This window comes from Microtus pennsylvanicus, chromosome 6, assembly GCF_037038515.1.
Source record: "Microtus pennsylvanicus isolate mMicPen1 chromosome 6, mMicPen1.hap1, whole genome shotgun sequence".
Classification (NCBI taxonomy): domain Eukaryota; kingdom Metazoa; phylum Chordata; class Mammalia; order Rodentia; family Cricetidae; genus Microtus; species Microtus pennsylvanicus.
The window spans coordinates 122,631,353-122,657,818 of record NC_134584.1 but is presented as its reverse complement, the minus strand read 5'-3'; the positions used below and the strand labels follow the sequence as shown (position 1 = coordinate 122,657,818).

The 26,466-nt window shown below is 62.8% G+C and overlaps 9 non-coding genes across 9 annotated transcripts; all 9 read left to right on the top strand.

The window, feature by feature from the left end:
* Nucleotides 1-1,588: 1,588 nt before the first annotated feature.
* On the top strand, nt 1,589-1,707 carry LOC142853242 (5S ribosomal RNA). The gene has a single exon (XR_012911160.1). It is a non-coding gene; the product is annotated as a 5S ribosomal RNA (ribosomal RNA).
* A 2,795-nt stretch (nt 1,708-4,502) lies between these two features.
* Nucleotides 4,503-4,621, top strand: LOC142853231 (5S ribosomal RNA). Its single transcript, XR_012911149.1, has one exon. It is a non-coding gene; the product is annotated as a 5S ribosomal RNA (ribosomal RNA).
* A 2,765-nt stretch (nt 4,622-7,386) lies between these two features.
* On the top strand, nt 7,387-7,505 carry LOC142853220 (5S ribosomal RNA). The gene has a single exon (XR_012911138.1). It is a non-coding gene; the product is annotated as a 5S ribosomal RNA (ribosomal RNA).
* A 2,786-nt stretch (nt 7,506-10,291) lies between these two features.
* Nucleotides 10,292-10,410, top strand: LOC142853208 (5S ribosomal RNA). The gene has a single exon (XR_012911129.1). It is a non-coding gene; the product is annotated as a 5S ribosomal RNA (ribosomal RNA).
* Nucleotides 10,411-13,190: 2,780 nt separating this feature from the next.
* LOC142853197 (5S ribosomal RNA) lies at nt 13,191-13,309 on the top strand. Its single transcript, XR_012911122.1, has one exon. It is a non-coding gene; the product is annotated as a 5S ribosomal RNA (ribosomal RNA).
* Nucleotides 13,310-16,065: 2,756 nt separating this feature from the next.
* LOC142853186 (5S ribosomal RNA) lies at nt 16,066-16,184 on the top strand. The gene has a single exon (XR_012911114.1). It is a non-coding gene; the product is annotated as a 5S ribosomal RNA (ribosomal RNA).
* A 2,765-nt stretch (nt 16,185-18,949) lies between these two features.
* LOC142853174 (5S ribosomal RNA) lies at nt 18,950-19,068 on the top strand. Its single transcript, XR_012911105.1, has one exon. It is a non-coding gene; the product is annotated as a 5S ribosomal RNA (ribosomal RNA).
* Nucleotides 19,069-21,852: 2,784 nt separating this feature from the next.
* On the top strand, nt 21,853-21,971 carry LOC142853153 (5S ribosomal RNA). The gene has a single exon (XR_012911092.1). It is a non-coding gene; the product is annotated as a 5S ribosomal RNA (ribosomal RNA).
* Nucleotides 21,972-24,754: 2,783 nt separating this feature from the next.
* On the top strand, nt 24,755-24,873 carry LOC142853152 (5S ribosomal RNA). The gene has a single exon (XR_012911091.1). It is a non-coding gene; the product is annotated as a 5S ribosomal RNA (ribosomal RNA).
* The last annotated feature ends 1,593 nt before the right edge of the window (nt 24,874-26,466 follow it).

Here is a 26,466-nt window from a genome sequence, read left to right as displayed (position 1 = left end):
CTATCTATCTACCCAGAGCCAAGCCGAGAGAGAGAGGTCTGTGCTGTGCTGAGCTGTGCGGTGGATTTCAGATGCCAGCCGACAGCATCCTTATAACAGTCCAGGCTCAGGAAGGTCCTGCTCAGCCCCAGAGGTGGGTGCAGAAGGAACAGACTTGCCTTCTTGAGTCTTCCTTGATGGTGGGGGATGCCGGGTGGCCCGGTGGAAATAAGGATACATAGCCCAAGAGAGTTGCGGCCGGGACCTGCCCCCGCCCCCACCGTCCAGGAGCAGAGAGCGCCAAGACCCAAGTTCCAAGTTCCAAGTTCCCTCGGCCCCACCGGTCGGCCCAGGAGCATCTTCCACGCTGGACAGCCTGCCTTTCTCTCTTCTCCCCGACGCGCAGGGCGGGCGTGCGGCCCACTTCACGACGAGGCACCTTCAATGGGGGACTGGATGGCCCCGCTGGCTGGCGATAGGGGATAGGGGTGGGACTGGGGGTGGGGGTGGACATGGGGCAGAACTGGAATCTTGGGAGCTGGCATTCCAAGTTCCAAAGAGAGAACCAAGGTTTCTCAGAACGGCGAGAAAGCACAGGCGGGCACAGGCACACAGTCTCTCTAACCCAATCCCAGGCTTTCTAGATTCTCCAGGAGGAGGGGGTTACTCTGGGGAGCCGAGGAAGAGGAGCAGGAGCAGGAGCAGGAGCAGGAGGGAAGGGCAGGTAGAAGAAGAGGTGGAGGAGGAGGAGCATTAGGAGGAAACTACAGTTCCCCAATGATGAGAGACTAGCGCCTAGCCACTACCAGACCCGTCGAGGCACCTCCGTAGGTAGGGCACCAGCAAGACAGTGTCTACCCCTGTCTGGAAGGATGCCCCAAGCGATCCAACCGCTTTGCCTGAGCCTATCTGGGCACCTCCCCCGCGAACTCCTCATGCCACCCCATGCCACCCCACCCCAGTCTCACCCCAGCCCCACCATCACCCCTTGCCGGGCGCCGCCCATCTCCCCGGACCCAACCCCCATGCTTCCACCAGTGGCCCGCGGGACGACAGAGGCAAGGAGCTGGCTGGCTACCTGGCAACAGTCCCCAGGTGGAGGGAGAGTCGGGGTCCAAAGCCGACCCCTGCCCTGGAAAGCCCTGAGGCCCTGTCAAAGCCGACACCCGTGGATTCCCCACCGAAGGAGGCTGAGGGCGGGCAAGGGAGGAGCCAGCTTGCGGGCCAACAAACCTGCCAGGGGCACGGTTGGGGCGCGGTGAGGGTGCCCGATGAGGAACGGGAGACAAGGTCGGTAGGTAGGGCTGCCTGGCGACTGCTGCTGGCCCTGGAGCCCGGCTCCGGGTCGGGGCAGAGGGCGGCCTAGCTGGCAGGCTGTCTGGCGGGCGGGGAGGGGATCGTCCGTCCGCCCGCCCGCCCGCCCGTCCGTCCGTCCTTCCGGACTCGGACTCCGGAGGGCGTGGGGGCGTGGGGGCGGGCTGGCGTGCAGGAGCGCAGGCAGGCCAGTGTTACAGCAGCAGCAGCAGCAGCAGCAGCAGCAGCAGCAGCAGCAGCAGCAGCAGCAGCAGCAGCAGCAGGCTCTTGGGGCACGACAGCGACACACGCCTCCGTCTACGGCCATACCACCCTGAACGCGCCCGATCTCGTCTGATCTCGGAAGCTAAGCAGGGTCGGGCCTGGTTAGTACTTGGATGGGAGACCGCCTGGGAATACCGGGTGCTGTAGGCTTTTTGTCTTCCTTTTCTCTTTCGGCCCCTTTTGGCCTTCGCGACCGCGGGCCGAGGGCCAGCCCGGACCAGGCAGGACACCACCAGGACAATCCGCACCCCGGAAAGACGGCGCACCTCTCACAAGGTTCCAAATCCACCCACCGCTCAGAGCCCTCAGGCACGCAGGAAACCCACCCACGAGGGGAAACACCCGAGTGGGGAAGGAAATGACAGGACCACTGAAGGAAATTAAGACTAACTCGCTGCGCGGGGTGGGTGTCACGGGTGGAAGCTGGACGGCCACCGGCATGCCCTTGGGAGCCGCGGCGAGGGGCGAAGGGCGAGGGCCAAGGGCCTAGGTGCGCCTGGCATCGCAGCCCCGCACAGCACAACACTGTGTATGTGTTCAGGAAGAGATCGCCTCGCCCCCTCCACGCAATGCACCCGGTGGATGCGGTCTAAGAGCAAGCAGGCTCCACCCACCCACTCCCGGGGATGGGGTGTGCGCCCACCTGCGTGCCTGTGTGCCTGCTTGCCTGTGTGTAATGTGCAATGTGCGTGCTTGTGTGAGAAGCCCCATGTGGGTACACGTGTGTTCGTGTAGGCCACAATAGGCGCCTTTGTGTTTGTGTGTGTGTTGTGCGTGCATGCTTGTGAGTGCGCACGTGTGTCTGGGGTTTTGCCTGCTTTTGTCTCTGCCTGCTCGGGAGTGTGTGCATTTTTGCATGATTGTGTGTGTGTGTGTGTGCTGTGCGTGCGTACTTGTGTGGATGTGCGTCTGGGTGTCCACCTGCTTGCGTGTCAGTCTGTAGGCTCCGATCGCGTGCTTGCGTACACGCGTGCTTGAGTGTGTTTCTGCATGCGCGAGCGTGTGAGTACGCTTGTGTGCAGGCCCGAGTGCCTACGGGCATGCGCGCGTGCATGAGGGGAAGCGCCCACGCACTGGTGCCCTCTAGGGCTCGCTCGGCTGGTGGGCTTGTCCCCGGTGGGATGGGATGCCAGGTATCAACAGTTGGTTGCCTCCTGAACCCAACCTGAGAGGCCAAGGCCTGGGCTCAGGGATGGAATCTGTGAGGTGGAGGCCAACCACCGAGGTCCAAGATGGGCATGGAGTCAAGAAGCTGGACGCTCAGGCGCTGTTCCACTAAGCCCTACGGTGGAACTCCCTATCTATCTATCTATCTATCTATCTATCTATCTATCTATCTACCCAGAGCCAAGCCGAGAGAGAGAGGTCTGTGCTGTGCTGAGCTGTGCGGTGGATTTCAGATGCCAGCCGACAGCATCCTTATAACAGTCCAGGCTCAGGAAGGTCCTGCTCAGCCCCAGAGGTGGGTGCAGAAGGAACAGACTTGCCTTCTTGAGTCTTCCTTGATGGTGGGGGATGCCGGGTGGCCCGGTGGAAATAAGGATACATAGCCCAAGAGAGTTGCGGCCGGGACCTGCCCCCGCCCCCACCGTCCAGGAGCAGAGAGCGCCAAGACCCAAGTTCCAAGTTCCAAGTTCCCTCGGCCCCACCGGTCGGCCCAGGAGCATCTTCCACGCTGGACAGCCTGCCTTTCTCTCTTCTCCCCGACGCGCAGGGCGGGCGTGCGGCCCACTTCACGACGAGGCACCTTCAATGGGGGACTGGATGGCCCCGCTGGCTGGCGATAGGGGATAGGGGTGGGACTGGGGGTGGGGGTGGACATGGGGCAGAACTGGAATCTTGGGAGCTGGCATTCCAAGTTCCAAAGAGAGAACCAAGGTTTCTCAGAACGGCGAGAAAGCACAGGCGGGCACAGGCACACAGTCTCTCTAACCCAATCCCAGGCTTTCTAGATTCTCCAGGAGGAGGGGGTTACTCTGGGGAGCCGAGGAAGAGGAGCAGGAGCAGGAGCAGGAGCAGGAGGGAAGGGCAGGTAGAAGAAGAGGTGGAGGAGGAGGAGCATTAGGAGGAAACTACAGTTCCCCAATGATGAGAGACTAGCGCCTAGCCACTACCAGACCCGTCGAGGCACCTCCGTAGGTAGGGCACCAGCAAGACAGTGTCTACCCCTGTCTGGAAGGATGCCCCAAGCGATCCAACCGCTTTGCCTGAGCCTATCTGGGCACCTCCCCCGCGAACTCCTCATGCCACCCCATGCCACCCCACCCCAGTCTCACCCCAGCCCCACCATCACCCCTTGCCGGGCGCCGCCCATCTCCCCGGACCCAACCCCCATGCTTCCACCAGTGGCCCGCGGGACGACAGAGGCAAGGAGCTGGCTGGCTACCTGGCAACAGTCCCCAGGTGGAGGGAGAGTCGGGGTCCAAAGCCGACCCCTGCCCTGGAAAGCCCTGAGGCCCTGTCAAAGCCGACACCCGTGGATTCCCCACCGAAGGAGGCTGAGGGCGGGCAAGGGAGGAGCCAGCTTGCGGGCCAACAAACCTGCCAGGGGCACGGTTGGGGCGCGGTGAGGGTGCCCGATGAGGAACGGGAGACAAGGTCGGTAGGTAGGGCTGCCTGGCGACTGCTGCTGGCCCTGGAGCCCGGCTCCGGGTCGGGGCAGAGGGCGGCCTAGCTGGCAGGCTGTCTGGCGGGCGGGGAGGGGATCGTCCGTCCGCCCGCCCGCCCGCCCGCCCGTCCGTCCGTCCGTCCGTCCGTCCGTCCGTCCGTCCTTCCGGACTCGGACTCCGGAGGGCGTGGGGGCGTGGGGGCGGGCTGGCGTGCAGGAGCGCAGGCAGGCCAGTGTTACAGCAGCAGCAGCAGCAGCAGCAGCAGCAGCAGCAGCAGCAGCAGCAGCAGCAGCAGCAGCAGCAGGCTCTTGGGGCACGACAGCGACACACGCCTCCGTCTACGGCCATACCACCCTGAACGCGCCCGATCTCGTCTGATCTCGGAAGCTAAGCAGGGTCGGGCCTGGTTAGTACTTGGATGGGAGACCGCCTGGGAATACCGGGTGCTGTAGGCTTTTTGTCTTCCTTTTCTCTTTCGGCCCCTTTTGGCCTTCGCGACCGCGGGCCGAGGGCCAGCCCGGACCAGGCAGGACACCACCAGGACAATCCGCACCCCGGAAAGACGGCGCACCTCTCACAAGGTTCCAAATCCACCCACCGCTCAGAGCCCTCAGGCACGCAGGAAACCCACCCACGAGGGGAAACACCCGAGTGGGGAAGGAAATGACAGGACCACTGAAGGAAATTAAGACTAACTCGCTGCGCGGGGTGGGTGTCACGGGTGGAAGCTGGACGGCCACCGGCATGCCCTTGGGAGCCGCGGCGAGGGGCGAAGGGCGAGGGCCAAGGGCCTAGGTGCGCCTGGCATCGCAGCCCCGCACAGCACAACACTGTGTATGTGTTCAGGAAGAGATCGCCTCGCCCCCTCCACGCAATGCACCCGGTGGATGCGGTCTAAGAGCAAGCAGGCTCCACCCACCCACTCCCGGGGATGGGGTGTGCGCCCACCTGCGTGCCTGTGTGCCTGCTTGCCTGTGTGTAATGTGCAATGTGCGTGCTTGTGTGAGAAGCCCCATGTGGGTGCACGTGTGTTCGTGTAGGCCACAATAGGCGCCTTTGTGTTTGTGTGTGTGTTGTGCGTGCATGCTTGTGAGTGCGCACGTGTGTCTGGGGTTTTGCCTGCTTTTGTCTCTGCCTGCTCGGGAGTGTGTGCATTTTTGCATGATTGTGTGTGTGTGTGTGTGCTGTGCGTGCGTACTTGTGTGGATGTGCGTCTGGGTGTCCACCTGCTTGCGTGTCAGTCTGTAGGCTCCGATCGCGTGCTTGCGTACACGCGTGCTTGAGTGTGTTTCTGCATGCGCGAGCGTGTGAGTACGCTTGTGTGCAGGCCCGAGTGCCTACGGGCATGCGCGCGTGCATGAGGGGAAGCGCCCACGCACTGGTGCCCTCTAGGGCTCGCTCGGCTGGTGGGCTTGTCCCCGGTGGGATGGGATGCCAGGTATCAACAGTTGGTTGCCTCCTGAACCCAACCTGAGAGGCCAAGGCCTGGGCTCAGGGATGGAATCTGTGAGGTGGAGGCCAACCACCGAGGTCCAAGATGGGCATGGAGTCAAGAAGCTGGACGCTCAGGCGCTGTTCCACTAAGCCCTACGGTGGAACTCCCTATCTATCTATCTATCTATCTATCTATCTATCTATCTATCTATCTACCCAGAGCCAAGCCGAGAGAGAGAGGTCTGTGCTGTGCTGAGCTGTGCGGTGGATTTCAGATGCCAGCCGACAGCATCCTTATAACAGTCCAGGCTCAGGAAGGTCCTGCTCAGCCCCAGAGGTGGGTGCAGAAGGAACAGACTTGCCTTCTTGAGTCTTCCTTGATGGTGGGGGATGCCGGGTGGCCCGGTGGAAATAAGGATACATAGCCCAAGAGAGTTGCGGCCGGGACCTGCCCCCGCCCCCACCGTCCAGGAGCAGAGAGCGCCAAGACCCAAGTTCCAAGTTCCAAGTTCCCTCGGCCCCACCGGTCGGCCCAGGAGCATCTTCCACGCTGGACAGCCTGCCTTTCTCTCTTCTCCCCGACGCGCAGGGCGGGCGTGCGGCCCACTTCACGACGAGGCACCTTCAATGGGGGACTGGATGGCCCCGCTGGCTGGCGATAGGGGATAGGGGTGGGACTGGGGGTGGGGGTGGACATGGGGCAGAACTGGAATCTTGGGAGCTGGCATTCCAAGTTCCAAAGAGAGAACCAAGGTTTCTCAGAACGGCGAGAAAGCACAGGCGGGCACAGGCACACAGTCTCTCTAACCCAATCCCAGGCTTTCTAGATTCTCCAGGAGGAGGGGGTTACTCTGGGGAGCCGAGGAAGAGGAGCAGGAGCAGGAGCAGGAGCAGGAGGGAAGGGCAGGTAGAAGAAGAGGTGGAGGAGGAGGAGCATTAGGAGGAAACTACAGTTCCCCAATGATGAGAGACTAGCGCCTAGCCACTACCAGACCCGTCGAGGCACCTCCGTAGGTAGGGCACCAGCAAGACAGTGTCTACCCCTGTCTGGAAGGATGCCCCAAGCGATCCAACCGCTTTGCCTGAGCCTATCTGGGCACCTCCCCCGCGAACTCCTCATGCCACCCCATGCCACCCCACCCCAGTCTCACCCCAGCCCCACCATCACCCCTTGCCGGGCGCCGCCCATCTCCCCGGACCCAACCCCCATGCTTCCACCAGTGGCCCGCGGGACGACAGAGGCAAGGAGCTGGCTGGCTACCTGGCAACAGTCCCCAGGTGGAGGGAGAGTCGGGGTCCAAAGCCGACCCCTGCCCTGGAAAGCCCTGAGGCCCTGTCAAAGCCGACACCCGTGGATTCCCCACCGAAGGAGGCTGAGGGCGGGCAAGGGAGGAGCCAGCTTGCGGGCCAACAAACCTGCCAGGGGCACGGTTGGGGCGCGGTGAGGGTGCCCGATGAGGAACGGGAGACAAGGTCGGTAGGTAGGGCTGCCTGGCGACTGCTGCTGGCCCTGGAGCCCGGCTCCGGGTCGGGGCAGAGGGCGGCCTAGCTGGCAGGCTGTCTGGCGGGCGGGGAGGGGATCGTCCGTCCGCCCGCCCGCCCGCCCGTCCGTCCGTCCTTCCGGACTCGGACTCCGGAGGGCGTGGGGGCGTGGGGGCGGGCTGGCGTGCAGGAGCGCAGGCAGGCCAGTGTTACAGCAGCAGCAGCAGCAGCAGCAGCAGCAGCAGCAGCAGCAGCAGCAGCAGCAGCAGCAGGCTCTTGGGGCACGACAGCGACACACGCCTCCGTCTACGGCCATACCACCCTGAACGCGCCCGATCTCGTCTGATCTCGGAAGCTAAGCAGGGTCGGGCCTGGTTAGTACTTGGATGGGAGACCGCCTGGGAATACCGGGTGCTGTAGGCTTTTTGTCTTCCTTTTCTCTTTCGGCCCCTTTTGGCCTTCGCGACCGCGGGCCGAGGGCCAGCCCGGACGAGGCAGGACACCACCAGGACAATCCGCACCCCGGAAAGACGGCGCACCTCTCACAAGGTTCCAAATCCACCCACCGCTCAGAGCCCTCAGGCACGCAGGAAACCCACCCACGAGGGGAAACACCCGAGTGGGGAAGGAAATGACAGGACCACTGAAGGAAATTAAGACTAACTCGCTGCGCGGGGTGGGTGTCACGGGTGGAAGCTGGACGGCCACCGGCATGCCCTTGGGAGCCGCGGCGAGGGGCGAAGGGCGAGGGCCAAGGGCCTAGGTGCGCCTGGCATCGCAGCCCCGCACAGCACAACACTGTGTATGTGTTCAGGAAGAGATCGCCTCGCCCCCTCCACGCAATGCACCCGGTGGATGCGGTCTAAGAGCAAGCAGGCTCCACCCACCCACTCCCGGGGATGGGGTGTGCGCCCACCTGCGTGCCTGTGTGCCTGCTTGCCTGTGTGTAATGTGCAATGTGCGTGCTTGTGTGAGAAGCCCCATGTGGGTGCACGTGTGTTCGTGTAGGCCACAATAGGCGCCTTTGTGTTTGTGTGTGTGTTGTGCGTGCATGCTTGTGAGTGCGCACGTGTGTCTGGGGTTTTGCCTGCTTTTGTCTCTGCCTGCTCGGGAGTGTGTGCATTTTTGCATGATTGTGTGTGTGTGTGTGTGCTGTGCGTGCGTACTTGTGTGGATGTGCGTCTGGGTGTCCACCTGCTTGCGTGTCAGTCTGTAGGCTCCGATCGCGTGCTTGCGTACACGCGTGCTTGAGTGTGTTTCTGCATGCGCGAGCGTGTGAGTACGCTTGTGTGCAGGCCCGAGTGCCTACGGGCATGCGCGCGTGCATGAGGGGAAGCGCCCACGCACTGGTGCCCTCTAGGGCTCGCTCGGCTGGTGGGCTTGTCCCCGGTGGGATGGGATGCCAGGTATCAACAGTTGGTTGCCTCCTGAACCCAACCTGAGAGGCCAAGGCCTGGGCTCAGGGATGGAATCTGTGAGGTGGAGGCCAACCACCGAGGTCCAAGATGGGCATGGAGTCAAGAAGCTGGACGCTCAGGCGCTGTTCCACTAAGCCCTACGGTGGAACTCCCTATCTATCTATCTATCTATCTATCTATCTATCTATCTATCTATCTATCTATCTATCTACCCAGAGCCAAGCCGAGAGAGAGAGGTCTGTGCTGTGCTGAGCTGTGCGGTGGATTTCAGATGCCAGCCGACAGCATCCTTATAACAGTCCAGGCTCAGGAAGGTCCTGCTCAGCCCCAGAGGTGGGTGCAGAAGGAACAGACTTGCCTTCTTGAGTCTTCCTTGATGGTGGGGGATGCCGGGTGGCCCGGTGGAAATAAGGATACATAGCCCAAGAGAGTTGCGGCCGGGACCTGCCCCCGCCCCCACCGTCCAGGAGCAGAGAGCGCCAAGACCCAAGTTCCAAGTTCCAAGTTCCCTCGGCCCCACCGGTCGGCCCAGGAGCATCTTCCACGCTGGACAGCCTGCCTTTCTCTCTTCTCCCCGACGCGCAGGGCGGGCGTGCGGCCCACTTCACGACGAGGCACCTTCAATGGGGGACTGGATGGCCCCGCTGGCTGGCGATAGGGGATAGGGGTGGGACTGGGGGTGGGGGTGGACATGGGGCAGAACTGGAATCTTGGGAGCTGGCATTCCAAGTTCCAAAGAGAGAACCAAGGTTTCTCAGAACGGCGAGAAAGCACAGGCGGGCACAGGCACACAGTCTCTCTAACCCAATCCCAGGCTTTCTAGATTCTCCAGGAGGAGGGGGTTACTCTGGGGAGCCGAGGAAGAGGAGCAGGAGCAGGAGCAGGAGCAGGAGGGAAGGGCAGGTAGAAGAAGAGGTGGAGGAGGAGGAGCATTAGGAGGAAACTACAGTTCCCCAATGATGAGAGACTAGCGCCTAGCCACTACCAGACCCGTCGAGGCACCTCCGTAGGTAGGGCACCAGCAAGACAGTGTCTACCCCTGTCTGGAAGGATGCCCCAAGCGATCCAACCGCTTTGCCTGAGCCTATCTGGGCACCTCCCCCGCGAACTCCTCATGCCACCCCATGCCACCCCACCCCAGTCTCACCCCAGCCCCACCATCACCCCTTGCCGGGCGCCGCCCATCTCCCCGGACCCAACCCCCATGCTTCCACCAGTGGCCCGCGGGACGACAGAGGCAAGGAGCTGGCTGGCTACCTGGCAACAGTCCCCAGGTGGAGGGAGAGTCGGGGTCCAAAGCCGACCCCTGCCCTGGAAAGCCCTGAGGCCCTGTCAAAGCCGACACCCGTGGATTCCCCACCGAAGGAGGCTGAGGGCGGGCAAGGGAGGAGCCAGCTTGCGGGCCAACAAACCTGCCAGGGGCACGGTTGGGGCGCGGTGAGGGTGCCCGATGAGGAACGGGAGACAAGGTCGGTAGGTAGGGCTGCCTGGCGACTGCTGCTGGCCCTGGAGCCCGGCTCCGGGTCGGGGCAGAGGGCGGCCTAGCTGGCAGGCTGTCTGGCGGGCGGGGAGGGGATCGTCCGTCCGCCCGCCCGCCCGCCCGTCCGTCCGTCCTTCCGGACTCGGACTCCGGAGGGCGTGGGGGCGTGGGGGCGGGCTGGCGTGCAGGAGCGCAGGCAGGCCAGTGTTACAGCAGCAGCAGCAGCAGCAGCAGCAGCAGCAGCAGCAGCAGCAGCAGCAGCAGCAGCAGCAGCAGCAGGCTCTTGGGGCACGACAGCGACACACGCCTCCGTCTACGGCCATACCACCCTGAACGCGCCCGATCTCGTCTGATCTCGGAAGCTAAGCAGGGTCGGGCCTGGTTAGTACTTGGATGGGAGACCGCCTGGGAATACCGGGTGCTGTAGGCTTTTTGTCTTCCTTTTCTCTTTCGGCCCCTTTTGGCCTTCGCGACCGCGGGCCGAGGGCCAGCCCGGACCAGGCAGGACACCACCAGGACAATCCGCACCCCGGAAAGACGGCGCACCTCTCACAAGGTTCCAAATCCACCCACCGCTCAGAGCCCTCAGGCACGCAGGAAACCCACCCACGAGGGGAAACACCCGAGTGGGGAAGGAAATGACAGGACCACTGAAGGAAATTAAGACTAACTCGCTGCGCGGGGTGGGTGTCACGGGTGGAAGCTGGACGGCCACCGGCATGCCCTTGGGAGCCGCGGCGAGGGGCGAAGGGCGAGGGCCAAGGGCCTAGGTGCGCCTGGCATCGCAGCCCCGCACAGCACAACACTGTGTATGTGTTCAGGAAGAGATCGCCTCGCCCCCTCCACGCAATGCACCCGGTGGATGCGGTCTAAGAGCAAGCAGGCTCCACCCACCCACTCCCGGGGATGGGGTGTGCGCCCACCTGCGTGCCTGTGTGCCTGCTTGCCTGTGTGTAATGTGCAATGTGCGTGCTTGTGTGAGAAGCCCCATGTGGGTGCACGTGTGTTCGTGTAGGCCACAATAGGCGCCTTTGTGTTTGTGTGTGTGTTGTGCGTGCATGCTTGTGAGTGCGCACGTGTGTCTGGGGTTTTGCCTGCTTTTGTCTCTGCCTGCTCGGGAGTGTGTGCATTTTTGCATGATTGTGTGTGTGTGTGTGTGCTGTGCGTGCGTACTTGTGTGGATGTGCGTCTGGGTGTCCACCTGCTTGCGTGTCAGTCTGTAGGCTCCGATCGCGTGCTTGCGTACACGCGTGCTTGAGTGTGTTTCTGCATGCGCGAGCGTGTGAGTACGCTTGTGTGCAGGCCCGAGTGCCTACGGGCATGCGCGCGTGCATGAGGGGAAGCGCCCACGCACTGGTGCCCTCTAGGGCTCGCTCGGCTGGTGGGCTTGTCCCCGGTGGGATGGGATGCCAGGTATCAACAGTTGGTTGCCTCCTGAACCCAACCTGAGAGGCCAAGGCCTGGGCTCAGGGATGGAATCTGTGAGGTGGAGGCCAACCACCGAGGTCCAAGATGGGCATGGAGTCAAGAAGCTGGACGCTCAGGCGCTGTTCCACTAAGCCCTACGGTGGAACTCCCTATCTATCTATCTATCTATCTATCTATCTATCTATCTATCTATCTACCCAGAGCCAAGCCGAGAGAGAGAGGTCTGTGCTGTGCTGAGCTGTGCGGTGGATTTCAGATGCCAGCCGACAGCATCCTTATAACAGTCCAGGCTCAGGAAGGTCCTGCTCAGCCCCAGAGGTGGGTGCAGAAGGAACAGACTTGCCTTCTTGAGTCTTCCTTGATGGTGGGGGATGCCGGGTGGCCCGGTGGAAATAAGGATACATAGCCCAAGAGAGTTGCGGCCGGGACCTGCCCCCGCCCCCACCGTCCAGGAGCAGAGAGCGCCAAGACCCAAGTTCCAAGTTCCAAGTTCCCTCGGCCCCACCGGTCGGCCCAGGAGCATCTTCCACGCTGGACAGCCTGCCTTTCTCTCTTCTCCCCGACGCGCAGGGCGGGCGTGCGGCCCACTTCACGACGAGGCACCTTCAATGGGGGACTGGATGGCCCCGCTGGCTGGCGATAGGGGATAGGGGTGGGACTGGGGGTGGGGGTGGACATGGGGCAGAACTGGAATCTTGGGAGCTGGCATTCCAAGTTCCAAAGAGAGAACCAAGGTTTCTCAGAACGGCGAGAAAGCACAGGCGGGCACAGGCACACAGTCTCTCTAACCCAATCCCAGGCTTTCTAGATTCTCCAGGAGGAGGGGGTTACTCTGGGGAGCCGAGGAAGAGGAGCAGGAGCAGGAGCAGGAGCAGGAGGGAAGGGCAGGTAGAAGAAGAGGTGGAGGAGGAGGAGCATTAGGAGGAAACTACAGTTCCCCAATGATGAGAGACTAGCGCCTAGCCACTACCAGACCCGTCGAGGCACCTCCGTAGGTAGGGCACCAGCAAGACAGTGTCTACCCCTGTCTGGAAGGATGCCCCAAGCGATCCAACCGCTTTGCCTGAGCCTATCTGGGCACCTCCCCCGCGAACTCCTCATGCCACCCCATGCCACCCCACCCCAGTCTCACCCCAGCCCCACCATCACCCCTTGCCGGGCGCCGCCCATCTCCCCGGACCCAACCCCCATGCTTCCACCAGTGGCCCGCGGGACGACAGAGGCAAGGAGCTGGCTGGCTACCTGGCAACAGTCCCCAGGTGGAGGGAGAGTCGGGGTCCAAAGCCGACCCCTGCCCTGGAAAGCCCTGAGGCCCTGTCAAAGCCGACACCCGTGGATTCCCCACCGAAGGAGGCTGAGGGCGGGCAAGGGAGGAGCCAGCTTGCGGGCCAACAAACCTGCCAGGGGCACGGTTGGGGCGCGGTGAGGGTGCCCGATGAGGAACGGGAGACAAGGTCGGTAGGTAGGGCTGCCTGGCGACTGCTGCTGGCCCTGGAGCCCGGCTCCGGGTCGGGGCAGAGGGCGGCCTAGCTGGCAGGCTGTCTGGCGGGCGGGGAGGGGATCGTCCGTCCGCCCGCCCGCCCGCCCGTCCGTCCGTCCTTCCGGACTCGGACTCCGGAGGGCGTGGGGGCGTGGGGGCGGGCTGGCGTGCAGGAGCGCAGGCAGGCCAGTGTTACAGCAGCAGCAGCAGCAGCAGCAGCAGCAGCAGCAGCAGCAGCAGCAGCAGCAGCAGCAGCAGCAGCAGCAGCAGGCTCTTGGGGCACGACAGCGACACACGCCTCCGTCTACGGCCATACCACCCTGAACGCGCCCGATCTCGTCTGATCTCGGAAGCTAAGCAGGGTCGGGCCTGGTTAGTACTTGGATGGGAGACCGCCTGGGAATACCGGGTGCTGTAGGCTTTTTGTCTTCCTTTTCTCTTTCGGCCCCTTTTGGCCTTCGCGACCGCGGGCCGAGGGCCAGCCCGGACGAGGCAGGACACCACCAGGACAATCCGCACCCCGGAAAGACGGCGCACCTCTCACAAGGTTCCAAATCCACCCACCGCTCAGAGCCCTCAGGCACGCAGGAAACCCACCCACGAGGGGAAACACCCGAGTGGGGAAGGAAATGACAGGACCACTGAAGGAAATTAAGACTAACTCGCTGCGCGGGGTGGGTGTCACGGGTGGAAGCTGGACGGCCACCGGCATGCCCTTGGGAGCCGCGGCGAGGGGCGAAGGGCGAGGGCCAAGGGCCTAGGTGCGCCTGGCATCGCAGCCCCGCACAGCACAACACTGTGTATGTGTTCAGGAAGAGATCGCCTCGCCCCCTCCACGCAATGCACCCGGTGGATGCGGTCTAAGAGCAAGCAGGCTCCACCCACCCACTCCCGGGGATGGGGTGTGCGCCCACCTGCGTGCCTGTGTGCCTGCTTGCCTGTGTGTAATGTGCAATGTGCGTGCTTGTGTGAGAAGCCCCATGTGGGTGCACGTGTGTTCGTGTAGGCCACAATAGGCGCCTTTGTGTTTGTGTGTGTGTTGTGCGTGCATGCTTGTGAGTGCGCACGTGTGTCTGGGGTTTTGCCTGCTTTTGTCTCTGCCTGCTCGGGAGTGTGTGCATTTTTGCATGATTGTGTGTGTGTGTGTGTGCTGTGCGTGCGTACTTGTGTGGATGTGCGTCTGGGTGTCCACCTGCTTGCGTGTCAGTCTGTAGGCTCCGATCGCGTGCTTGCGTACACGCGTGCTTGAGTGTGTTTCTGCATGCGCGAGCGTGTGAGTACGCTTGTGTGCAGGCCCGAGTGCCTACGGGCATGCGCGCGTGCATGAGGGGAAGCGCCCACGCACTGGTGCCCTCTAGGGCTCGCTCGGCTGGTGGGCTTGTCCCCGGTGGGATGGGATGCCAGGTATCAACAGTTGGTTGCCTCCTGAACCCAACCTGAGAGGCCAAGGCCTGGGCTCAGGGATGGAATCTGTGAGGTGGAGGCCAACCACCGAGGTCCAAGATGGGCATGGAGTCAAGAAGCTGGACGCTCAGGCGCTGTTCCACTAAGCCCTACGGTGGAACTCCCTATCTATCTATCTATCTATCTATCTATCTATCTATCTATCTATCTACCCAGAGCCAAGCCGAGAGAGAGAGGTCTGTGCTGTGCTGAGCTGTGCGGTGGATTTCAGATGCCAGCCGACAGCATCCTTATAACAGTCCAGGCTCAGGAAGGTCCTGCTCAGCCCCAGAGGTGGGTGCAGAAGGAACAGACTTGCCTTCTTGAGTCTTCCTTGATGGTGGGGGATGCCGGGTGGCCCGGTGGAAATAAGGATACATAGCCCAAGAGAGTTGCGGCCGGGACCTGCCCCCGCCCCCACCGTCCAGGAGCAGAGAGCGCCAAGACCCAAGTTCCAAGTTCCAAGTTCCCTCGGCCCCACCGGTCGGCCCAGGAGCATCTTCCACGCTGGACAGCCTGCCTTTCTCTCTTCTCCCCGACGCGCAGGGCGGGCGTGCGGCCCACTTCACGACGAGGCACCTTCAATGGGGGACTGGATGGCCCCGCTGGCTGGCGATAGGGGATAGGGGTGGGACTGGGGGTGGGGGTGGACATGGGGCAGAACTGGAATCTTGGGAGCTGGCATTCCAAGTTCCAAAGAGAGAACCAAGGTTTCTCAGAACGGCGAGAAAGCACAGGCGGGCACAGGCACACAGTCTCTCTAACCCAATCCCAGGCTTTCTAGATTCTCCAGGAGGAGGGGGTTACTCTGGGGAGCCGAGGAAGAGGAGCAGGAGCAGGAGCAGGAGCAGGAGGGAAGGGCAGGTAGAAGAAGAGGTGGAGGAGGAGGAGCATTAGGAGGAAACTACAGTTCCCCAATGATGAGAGACTAGCGCCTAGCCACTACCAGACCCGTCGAGGCACCTCCGTAGGTAGGGCACCAGCAAGACAGTGTCTACCCCTGTCTGGAAGGATGCCCCAAGCGATCCAACCGCTTTGCCTGAGCCTATCTGGGCACCTCCCCCGCGAACTCCTCATGCCACCCCATGCCACCCCACCCCAGTCTCACCCCAGCCCCACCATCACCCCTTGCCGGGCGCCGCCCATCTCCCCGGACCCAACCCCCATGCTTCCACCAGTGGCCCGCGGGACGACAGAGGCAAGGAGCTGGCTGGCTACCTGGCAACAGTCCCCAGGTGGAGGGAGAGTCGGGGTCCAAAGCCGACCCCTGCCCTGGAAAGCCCTGAGGCCCTGTCAAAGCCGACACCCGTGGATTCCCCACCGAAGGAGGCTGAGGGCGGGCAAGGGAGGAGCCAGCTTGCGGGCCAACAAACCTGCCAGGGGCACGGTTGGGGCGCGGTGAGGGTGCCCGATGAGGAACGGGAGACAAGGTCGGTAGGTAGGGCTGCCTGGCGACTGCTGCTGGCCCTGGAGCCCGGCTCCGGGTCGGGGCAGAGGGCGGCCTAGCTGGCAGGCTGTCTGGCGGGCGGGGAGGGGATCGTCCGTCCGCCCGCCCGCCCGCCCGTCCGTCCGTCCTTCCGGACTCGGACTCCGGAGGGCGTGGGGGCGTGGGGGCGGGCTGGCGTGCAGGAGCGCAGGCAGGCCAGTGTTACAGCAGCAGCAGCAGCAGCAGCAGCAGCAGCAGCAGCAGCAGCAGCAGCAGGCTCTTGGGGCACGACAGCGACACACGCCTCCGTCTACGGCCATACCACCCTGAACGCGCCCGATCTCGTCTGATCTCGGAAGCTAAGCAGGGTCGGGCCTGGTTAGTACTTGGATGGGAGACCGCCTGGGAATACCGGGTGCTGTAGGCTTTTTGTCTTCCTTTTCTCTTTCGGCCCCTTTTGGCCTTCGCGACCGCGGGCCGAGGGCCAGCCCGGACCAGGCAGGACACCACCAGGACAATCCGCACCCCGGAAAGACGGCGCACCTCTCACAAGGTTCCAAATCCACCCACCGCTCAGAGCCCTCAGGCACGCAGGAAACCCACCCACGAGGGGAAACACCCGAGTGGGGAAGGAAATGACAGGACCACTGAAGGAAATTAAGACTAACTCGCTGCGCGGGGTGGGTGTCACGGGTGGAAGCTGGACGGCCACCGGCATGCCCTTGGGAGCCGCGGCGAGGGGCGAAGGGCGAGGGCCAAGGGCCTAGGTGCGCCTGGCATCGCAGCCCCGCACAGCACAACACTGTGTATGTGTTCAGGAAGAGATCGCCTCGCCCCCTCCACGCAATGCACCCGGTGGATGCGGTCTAAGAGCAAGCAGGCTCCACCCACCCACTCCCGGGGATGGGGTGTGCGCCCACCTGCGTGCCTGTGTGCCTGCTTGCCTGTGTGTAATGTGCAATGTGCGTGCTTGTGTGAGAAGCCCCATGTGGGTGCACGTGTGTTCGTGTAGGCCACAATAGGCGCCTTTGTGTTTGTGTGTGTGTTGTGCGTGCATGCTTGTGAGTGCGCACGTGTGTCTGGGGTTTTGCCTGCTTTTGTCTCTGCCTGCTCGGGAGTGTGTGCATTTTTGCATGATTGTGTGTGTGTGTGTGTGCTGTGCGTGCGTACTTGTGTGGATGTGCGTCTGGGTGTCCACCTGCTTGCGTGTCAGTCTGTAGGCTCCGATCGCGTGCTTGCGTACACGCGTGCTTGAGTGTGTTTCTGCATGCGCGAGCGTGTGAGTACGCTTGTGTGCAGGCCCGAGTGCCTACGGGCATGCGCGCGTGCATGAGGGGAAGCGCCCACGCACTGGTGCCCTCTAGGGCTCGCTCGGCTGGTGGGCTTGTCCCCGGTGGGATGGGATGCCAGGTATCAACAGTTGGTTGCCTCCTGAACCCAACCTGAGAGGCCAAGGCCTGGGCTCAGGGATGGAATCTGTGAGGTGGAGGCCAACCACCGAGGTCCAAGATGGGCATGGAGTCAAGAAGCTGGACGCTCAGGCGCTGTTCCACTAAGCCCTACGGTGGAACTCCCTATCTATCTATCTATCTATCTATCTATCTATCTATCTATCTATCTACCCAGAGCCAAGCCGAGAGAGAGAGGTCTGTGCTGTGCTGAGCTGTGCGGTGGATTTCAGATGCCAGCCGACAGCATCCTTATAACAGTCCAGGCTCAGGAAGGTCCTGCTCAGCCCCAGAGGTGGGTGCAGAAGGAACAGACTTGCCTTCTTGAGTCTTCCTTGATGGTGGGGGATGCCGGGTGGCCCGGTGGAAATAAGGATACATAGCCCAAGAGAGTTGCGGCCGGGACCTGCCCCCGCCCCCACCGTCCAGGAGCAGAGAGCGCCAAGACCCAAGTTCCAAGTTCCAAGTTCCCTCGGCCCCACCGGTCGGCCCAGGAGCATCTTCCACGCTGGACAGCCTGCCTTTCTCTCTTCTCCCCGACGCGCAGGGCGGGCGTGCGGCCCACTTCACGACGAGGCACCTTCAATGGGGGACTGGATGGCCCCGCTGGCTGGCGATAGGGGATAGGGGTGGGACTGGGGGTGGGGGTGGACATGGGGCAGAACTGGAATCTTGGGAGCTGGCATTCCAAGTTCCAAAGAGAGAACCAAGGTTTCTCAGAACGGCGAGAAAGCACAGGCGGGCACAGGCACACAGTCTCTCTAACCCAATCCCAGGCTTTCTAGATTCTCCAGGAGGAGGGGGTTACTCTGGGGAGCCGAGGAAGAGGAGCAGGAGCAGGAGCAGGAGCAGGAGGGAAGGGCAGGTAGAAGAAGAGGTGGAGGAGGAGGAGCATTAGGAGGAAACTACAGTTCCCCAATGATGAGAGACTAGCGCCTAGCCACTACCAGACCCGTCGAGGCACCTCCGTAGGTAGGGCACCAGCAAGACAGTGTCTACCCCTGTCTGGAAGGATGCCCCAAGCGATCCAACCGCTTTGCCTGAGCCTATCTGGGCACCTCCCCCGCGAACTCCTCATGCCACCCCATGCCACCCCACCCCAGTCTCACCCCAGCCCCACCATCACCCCTTGCCGGGCGCCGCCCATCTCCCCGGACCCAACCCCCATGCTTCCACCAGTGGCCCGCGGGACGACAGAGGCAAGGAGCTGGCTGGCTACCTGGCAACAGTCCCCAGGTGGAGGGAGAGTCGGGGTCCAAAGCCGACCCCTGCCCTGGAAAGCCCTGAGGCCCTGTCAAAGCCGACACCCGTGGATTCCCCACCGAAGGAGGCTGAGGGCGGGCAAGGGAGGAGCCAGCTTGCGGGCCAACAAACCTGCCAGGGGCACGGTTGGGGCGCGGTGAGGGTGCCCGATGAGGAACGGGAGACAAGGTCGGTAGGTAGGGCTGCCTGGCGACTGCTGCTGGCCCTGGAGCCCGGCTCCGGGTCGGGGCAGAGGGCGGCCTAGCTGGCAGGCTGTCTGGCGGGCGGGGAGGGGATCGTCCGTCCGCCCGCCCGCCCGCCCGTCCGTCCGTCCTTCCGGACTCGGACTCCGGAGGGCGTGGGGGCGTGGGGGCGGGCTGGCGTGCAGGAGCGCAGGCAGGCCAGTGTTACAGCAGCAGCAGCAGCAGCAGCAGCAGCAGCAGCAGCAGCAGCAGCAGCAGCAGCAGCAGGCTCTTGGGGCACGACAGCGACACACGCCTCCGTCTACGGCCATACCACCCTGAACGCGCCCGATCTCGTCTGATCTCGGAAGCTAAGCAGGGTCGGGCCTGGTTAGTACTTGGATGGGAGACCGCCTGGGAATACCGGGTGCTGTAGGCTTTTTGTCTTCCTTTTCTCTTTCGGCCCCTTTTGGCCTTCGCGACCGCGGGCCGAGGGCCAGCCCGGACCAGGCAAGACACCACCAGGACAATCCGCACCCCGGAAAGACGGCGCACCTCTCACAAGGTTCCAAATCCACCCACCGCTCAGAGCCCTCAGGCACGCAGGAAACCCACCCACGAGGGGAAACACCCGAGTGGGGAAGGAAATGACAGGACCACTGAAGGAAATTAAGACTAACTCGCTGCGCGGGGTGGGTGTCACGGGTGGAAGCTGGACGGCCACCGGCATGCCCTTGGGAGCCGCGGCGAGGGGCGAAGGGCGAGGGCCAAGGGCCTAGGTGCGCCTGGCATCGCAGCCCCGCACAGCACAACACTGTGTATGTGTTCAGGAAGAGATCGCCTCGCCCCCTCCACGCAATGCACCCGGTGGATGCGGTCTAAGAGCAAGCAGGCTCCACCCACCCACTCCCGGGGATGGGGTGTGCGCCCACCTGCGTGCCTGTGTGCCTGCTTGCCTGTGTGTAATGTGCAATGTGCGTGCTTGTGTGAGAAGCCCCATGTGGGTGCACGTGTGTTCGTGTAGGCCACAATAGGCGCCTTTGTGTTTGTGTGTGTGTTGTGCGTGCATGCTTGTGAGTGCGCACGTGTGTCTGGGGTTTTGCCTGCTTTTGTCTCTGCCTGCTCGGGAGTGTGTGCATTTTTGCATGATTGTGTGTGTGTGTGTGTGCTGTGCGTGCGTACTTGTGTGGATGTGCGTCTGGGTGTCCACCTGCTTGCGTGTCAGTCTGTAGGCTCCGATCGCGTGCTTGCGTACACGCGTGCTTGAGTGTGTTTCTGCATGCGCGAGCGTGTGAGTACGCTTGTGTGCAGGCCCGAGTGCCTACGGGCATGCGCGCGTGCATGAGGGGAAGCGCCCACGCACTGGTGCCCTCTAGGGCTCGCTCGGCTGGTGGGCTTGTCCCCGGTGGGATGGGATGCCAGGTATCAACAGTTGGTTGCCTCCTGAACCCAACCTGAGAGGCCAAGGCCTGGGCTCAGGGATGGAATCTGTGAGGTGGAGGCCAACCACCGAGGTCCAAGATGGGCATGGAGTCAAGAAGCTGGACGCTCAGGCGCTGTTCCACTAAGCCCTACGGTGGAACTCCCTATCTATCTATCTATCTATCTATCTATCTATCTATCTATCTATCTACCCAGAGCCAAGCCGAGAGAGAGAGGTCTGTGCTGTGCTGAGCTGTGCGGTGGATTTCAGATGCCAGCCGACAGCATCCTTATAACAGTCCAGGCTCAGGAAGGTCCTGCTCAGCCCCAGAGGTGGGTGCAGAAGGAACAGACTTGCCTTCTTGAGTCTTCCTTGATGGTGGGGGATGCCGGGTGGCCCGGTGGAAATAAGGATACATAGCCCAAGAGAGTTGCGGCCGGGACCTGCCCCCGCCCCCACCGTCCAGGAGCAGAGAGCGCCAAGACCCAAGTTCCAAGTTCCAAGTTCCCTCGGCCCCACCGGTCGGCCCAGGAGCATCTTCCACGCTGGACAGCCTGCCTTTCTCTCTTCTCCCCGACGCGCAGGGCGGGCGTGCGGCCCACTTCACGACGAGGCACCTTCAATGGGGGACTGGATGGCCCCGCTGGCTGGCGATAGGGGATAGGGGTGGGACTGGGGGTGGGGGTGGACATGGGGCAGAACTGGAATCTTGGGAGCTGGCATTCCAAGTTCCAAAGAGAGAACCAAGGTTTCTCAGAACGGCGAGAAAGCACAGGCGGGCACAGGCACACAGTCTCTCTAACCCAATCCCAGGCTTTCTAGATTCTCCAGGAGGAGGGGGTTACTCTGGGGAGCCGAGGAAGAGGAGCAGGAGCAGGAGCAGGAGCAGGAGGGAAGGGCAGGTAGAAGAAGAGGTGGAGGAGGAGGAGCATTAGGAGGAAACTACAGTTCCCCAATGATGAGAGACTAGCGCCTAGCCACTACCAGACCCGTCGAGGCACCTCCGTAGGTAGGGCACCAGCAAGACAGTGTCTACCCCTGTCTGGAAGGATGCCCCAAGCGATCCAACCGCTTTGCCTGAGCCTATCTGGGCACCTCCCCCGCGAACTCCTCATGCCACCCCATGCCACCCCACCCCAGTCTCACCCCAGCCCCACCATCACCCCTTGCCGGGCGCCGCCCATCTCCCCGGACCCAACCCCCATGCTTCCACCAGTGGCCCGCGGGACGACAGAGGCAAGGAGCTGGCTGGCTACCTGGCAACAGTCCCCAGGTGGAGGGAGAGTCGGGGTCCAAAGCCGACCCCTGCCCTGGAAAGCCCTGAGGCCCTGTCAAAGCCGACACCCGTGGATTCCCCACCGAAGGAGGCTGAGGGCGGGCAAGGGAGGAGCCAGCTTGCGGGCCAACAAACCTGCCAGGGGCACGGTTGGGGCGCGGTGAGGGTGCCCGATGAGGAACGGGAGACAAGGTCGGTAGGTAGGGCTGCCTGGCGACTGCTGCTGGCCCTGGAGCCCGGCTCCGGGTCGGGGCAGAGGGCGGCCTAGCTGGCAGGCTGTCTGGCGGGCGGGGAGGGGATCGTCCGTCCGCCCGCCCGCCCGCCCGCCCGTCCGTCCGTCCGTCCGTCCGTCCTTCCGGACTCGGACTCCGGAGGGCGTGGGGGCGTGGGGGCGGGCTGGCGTGCAGGAGCGCAGGCAGGCCAGTGTTACAGCAGCAGCAGCAGCAGCAGCAGCAGCAGCAGCAGCAGCAGCAGCAGCAGCAGCAGCAGCAGGCTCTTGGGGCACGACAGCGACACACGCCTCCGTCTACGGCCATACCACCCTGAACGCGCCCGATCTCGTCTGATCTCGGAAGCTAAGCAGGGTCGGGCCTGGTTAGTACTTGGATGGGAGACCGCTTGGGAATACCGGGTGCTGTAGGCTTTTTGTCTTCCTTTTCTCTTTCGGCCCCTTTTGGCCTTCGCGACCGCGGGCCGAGGGCCAGCCCGGACCAGGCAAGACACCACCAGGACAATCCGCACCCCGGAAAGACGGCGCACCTCTCACAAGGTTCCAAATCCACCCACCGCTCAGAGCCCTCAGGCACGCAGGAAACCCACCCACGAGGGGAAACACCCGAGTGGGGAAGGAAATGACAGGACCACTGAAGGAAATTAAGACTAACTCGCTGCGCGGGGTGGGTGTCACGGGTGGAAGCTGGACGGCCACCGGCATGCCCTTGGGAGCCGCGGCGAGGGGCGAAGGGCGAGGGCCAAGGGCCTAGGTGCGCCTGGCATCGCAGCCCCGCACAGCACAACACTGTGTATGTGTTCAGGAAGAGATCGCCTCGCCCCCTCCACGCAATGCACCCGGTGGATGCGGTCTAAGAGCAAGCAGGCTCCACCCACCCACTCCCGGGGATGGGGTGTGCGCCCACCTGCGTGCCTGTGTGCCTGCTTGCCTGTGTGTAATGTGCAATGTGCGTGCTTGTGTGAGAAGCCCCATGTGGGTGCACGTGTGTTCGTGTAGGCCACAATAGGCGCCTTTGTGTTTGTGTGTGTGTTGTGCGTGCATGCTTGTGAGTGCGCACGTGTGTCTGGGGTTTTGCCTGCTTTTGTCTCTGCCTGCTCGGGAGTGTGTGCATTTTTGCATGATTGTGTGTGTGTGTGTGTGCTGTGCGTGCGTACTTGTGTGGATGTGCGTCTGGGTGTCCACCTGCTTGCGTGTCAGTCTGTAGGCTCCGATCGCGTGCTTGCGTACACGCGTGCTTGAGTGTGTTTCTGCATGCGCGAGCGTGTGAGTACGCTTGTGTGCAGGCCCGAGTGCCTACGGGCATGCGCGCGTGCATGAGGGGAAGCGCCCACGCACTGGTGCCCTCTAGGGCTCGCTCGGCTGGTGGGCTTGTCCCCGGTGGGATGGGATGCCAGGTATCAACAGTTGGTTGCCTCCTGAACCCAACCTGAGAGGCCAAGGCCTGGGCTCAGGGATGGAATCTGTGAGGTGGAGGCCAACCACCGAGGTCCAAGATGGGCATGGAGTCAAGAAGCTGGACGCTCAGGCGCTGTTCCACTAAGCCCTACGGTGGAACTCCCTATCTATCTATCTATCTATCTATCTATCTATCTATCTATCTACCCAGAGCCAAGCCGAGAGAGAGAGGTCTGTGCTGTGCTGAGCTGTGCGGTGGATTTCAGATGCCAGCCGACAGCATCCTTATAACAGTCCAGGCTCAGGAAGGTCCTGCTCAGCCCCAGAGGTGGGTGCAGAAGGAACAGACTTGCCTTCTTGAGTCTTCCTTGATGGTGGGGGATGCCGGGTGGCCCGGTGGAAATAAGGATACATAGCCCAAGAGAGTTGCGGCCGGGACCTGCCCCCGCCCCCACCGTCCAGGAGCAGAGAGCGCCAAGACCCAAGTTCCAAGTTCCAAGTTCCCTCGGCCCCACCGGTCGGCCCAGGAGCATCTTCCACGCTGGACAGCCTGCCTTTCTCTCTTCTCCCCGACGCGCAGGGCGGGCGTGCGGCCCACTTCACGACGAGGCACCTTCAATGGGGGACTGGATGGCCCCGCTGGCTGGCGATAGGGGATAGGGGTGGGACTGGGGGTGGGGGTGGACATGGGGCAGAACTGGAATCTTGGGAGCTGGCATTCCAAGTTCCAAAGAGAGAACCAAGGTTTCTCAGAACGGCGAGAAAGCACAGGCGGGCACAGGCACACAGTCTCTCTAACCCAATCCCAGGCTTTCTAGATTCTCCAGGAGGAGGGGGTTACTCTGGGGAGCCGAGGAAGAGGAGCAGGAGCAGGAGCAGGAGCAGGAGGGAAGGGCAGGTAGAAGAAGAGGTGGAGGAGGAGGAGCATTAGGAGGAAACTACAGTTCCCCAATGATGAGAGACTAGCGCCTAGCCACTACCAGACCCGTCGAGGCACCTCCGTAGGTAGGGCACCAGCAAGACAGTGTCTACCCCTGTCTGGAAGGATGCCCCAAGCGATCCAACCGCTTTGCCTGAGCCTATCTGGGCACCTCCCCCGCGAACTCCTCATGCCACCCCATGCCACCCCACCCCAGTCTCACCCCAGCCCCACCATCACCCCTTGCCGGGCGCCGCCCATCTCCCCGGACCCAACCCCCATGCTTCCACCAGTGGCCCGCGGGACGACAGAGGCAAGGAGCTGGCTGGCTACCTGGCAACAGTCCCCAGGTGGAGGGAGAGTCGGGGTCCAAAGCCGACCCCTGCCCTGGAAAGCCCTGAGGCCCTGTCAAAGCCGACACCCGTGGATTCCCCACCGAAGGAGGCTGAGGGCGGGCAAGGGAGGAGCCAGCTTGCGGGCCAACAAACCTGCCAGGGGCACGGTTGGGGCGCGGTGAGGGTGCCCGATGAGGAACGGGAGACAAGGTCGGTAGGTAGGGCTGCCTGGCGACTGCTGCTGGCCCTGGAGCCCGGCTCCGGGTCGGGGCAGAGGGCGGCCTAGCTGGCAGGCTGTCTGGCGGGCGGGGAGGGGATCGTCCGTCCGCCCGCCCGCCCGCCCGCCCGTCCGTCCGTCCGTCCGTCCGTCCTTCCGGACTCGGACTCCGGAGGGCGTGGGGGCGTGGGGGCGGGCTGGCGTGCAGGAGCGCAGGCAGGCCAGTGTTACAGCAGCAGCAGCAGCAGCAGCAGCAGCAGCAGCAGCAGCAGCAGCAGCAGCAGCAGCAGCAGCAGGCTCTTGGGGCACGACAGCGACACACGCCTCCGTCTACGGCCATACCACCCTGAACGCGCCCGATCTCGTCTGATCTCGGAAGCTAAGCAGGGTCGGGCCTGGTTAGTACTTGGATGGGAGACCGCTTGGGAATACCGGGTGCTGTAGGCTTTTTGTCTTCCTTTTCTCTTTCGGCCCCTTTTGGCCTTCGCGACCGCGGGCCGAGGGCCAGCCCGGACCAGGCAAGACACCACCAGGACAATCCGCACCCCGGAAAGACGGCGCACCTCTCACAAGGTTCCAAATCCACCCACCGCTCAGAGCCCTCAGGCACGCAGGAAACCCACCCACGAGGGGAAACACCCGAGTGGGGAAGGAAATGACAGGACCACTGAAGGAAATTAAGACTAACTCGCTGCGCGGGGTGGGTGTCACGGGTGGAAGCTGGACGGCCACCGGCATGCCCTTGGGAGCCGCGGCGAGGGGCGAAGGGCGAGGGCCAAGGGCCTAGGTGCGCCTGGCATCGCAGCCCCGCACAGCACAACACTGTGTATGTGTTCAGGAAGAGATCGCCTCGCCCCCTCCACGCAATGCACCCGGTGGATGCGGTCTAAGAGCAAGCAGGCTCCACCCACCCACTCCCGGGGATGGGGTGTGCGCCCACCTGCGTGCCTGTGTGCCTGCTTGCCTGTGTGTAATGTGCAATGTGCGTGCTTGTGTGAGAAGCCCCATGTGGGTGCACGTGTGTTCGTGTAGGCCACAATAGGCGCCTTTGTGTTTGTGTGTGTGTTGTGCGTGCATGCTTGTGAGTGCGCACGTGTGTCTGGGGTTTTGCCTGCTTTTGTCTCTGCCTGCTCGGGAGTGTGTGCATTTTTGCATGATTGTGTGTGTGTGTGTGTGCTGTGCGTGCGTACTTGTGTGGATGTGCGTCTGGGTGTCCACCTGCTTGCGTGTCAGTCTGTAGGCTCCGATCGCGTGCTTGCGTACACGCGTGCTTGAGTGTGTTTCTGCATGCGCGAGCGTGTGAGTACGCTTGTGTGCAGGCCCGAGTGCCTACGGGCATGCGCGCGTGCATGAGGGGAAGCGCCCACGCACTGGTGCCCTCTAGGGCTCGCTCGGCTGGTGGGCTTGTCCCCGGTGGGATGGGATGCCAGGTATCAACAGTTGGTTGCCTCCTGAACCCAACCTGAGAGGCCAAGGCCTGGGCTCAGGGATGGAATCTGTGAGGTGGAGGCCAACCACCGAGGTCCAAGATGGGCATGGAGTCAAGAAGCTGGACGCTCAGGCGCTGTTCCACTAAGCCCTACGGTGGAACTCCCTATCTATCTATCTATCTATCTATCTATCTATCTATCTATCTATCTACCCAGAGCCAAGCCGAGAGAGAGAGGTCTGTGCTGTGCTGAGCTGTGCGGTGGATTTCAGATGCCAGCCGACAGCATCCTTATAACAGTCCAGGCTCAGGAAGGTCCTGCTCAGCCCCAGAGGTGGGTGCAGAAGGAACAGACTTGCCTTCTTGAGTCTTCCTTGATGGTGGGGGATGCCGGGTGGCCCGGTGGAAATAAGGATACATAGCCCAAGAGAGTTGCGGCCGGGACCTGCCCCCGCCCCCACCGTCCAGGAGCAGAGAGCGCCAAGACCCAAGTTCCAAGTTCCAAGTTCCCTCGGCCCCACCGGTCGGCCCAGGAGCATCTTCCACGCTGGACAGCCTGCCTTTCTCTCTTCTCCCCGACGCGCAGGGCGGGCGTGCGGCCCACTTCACGA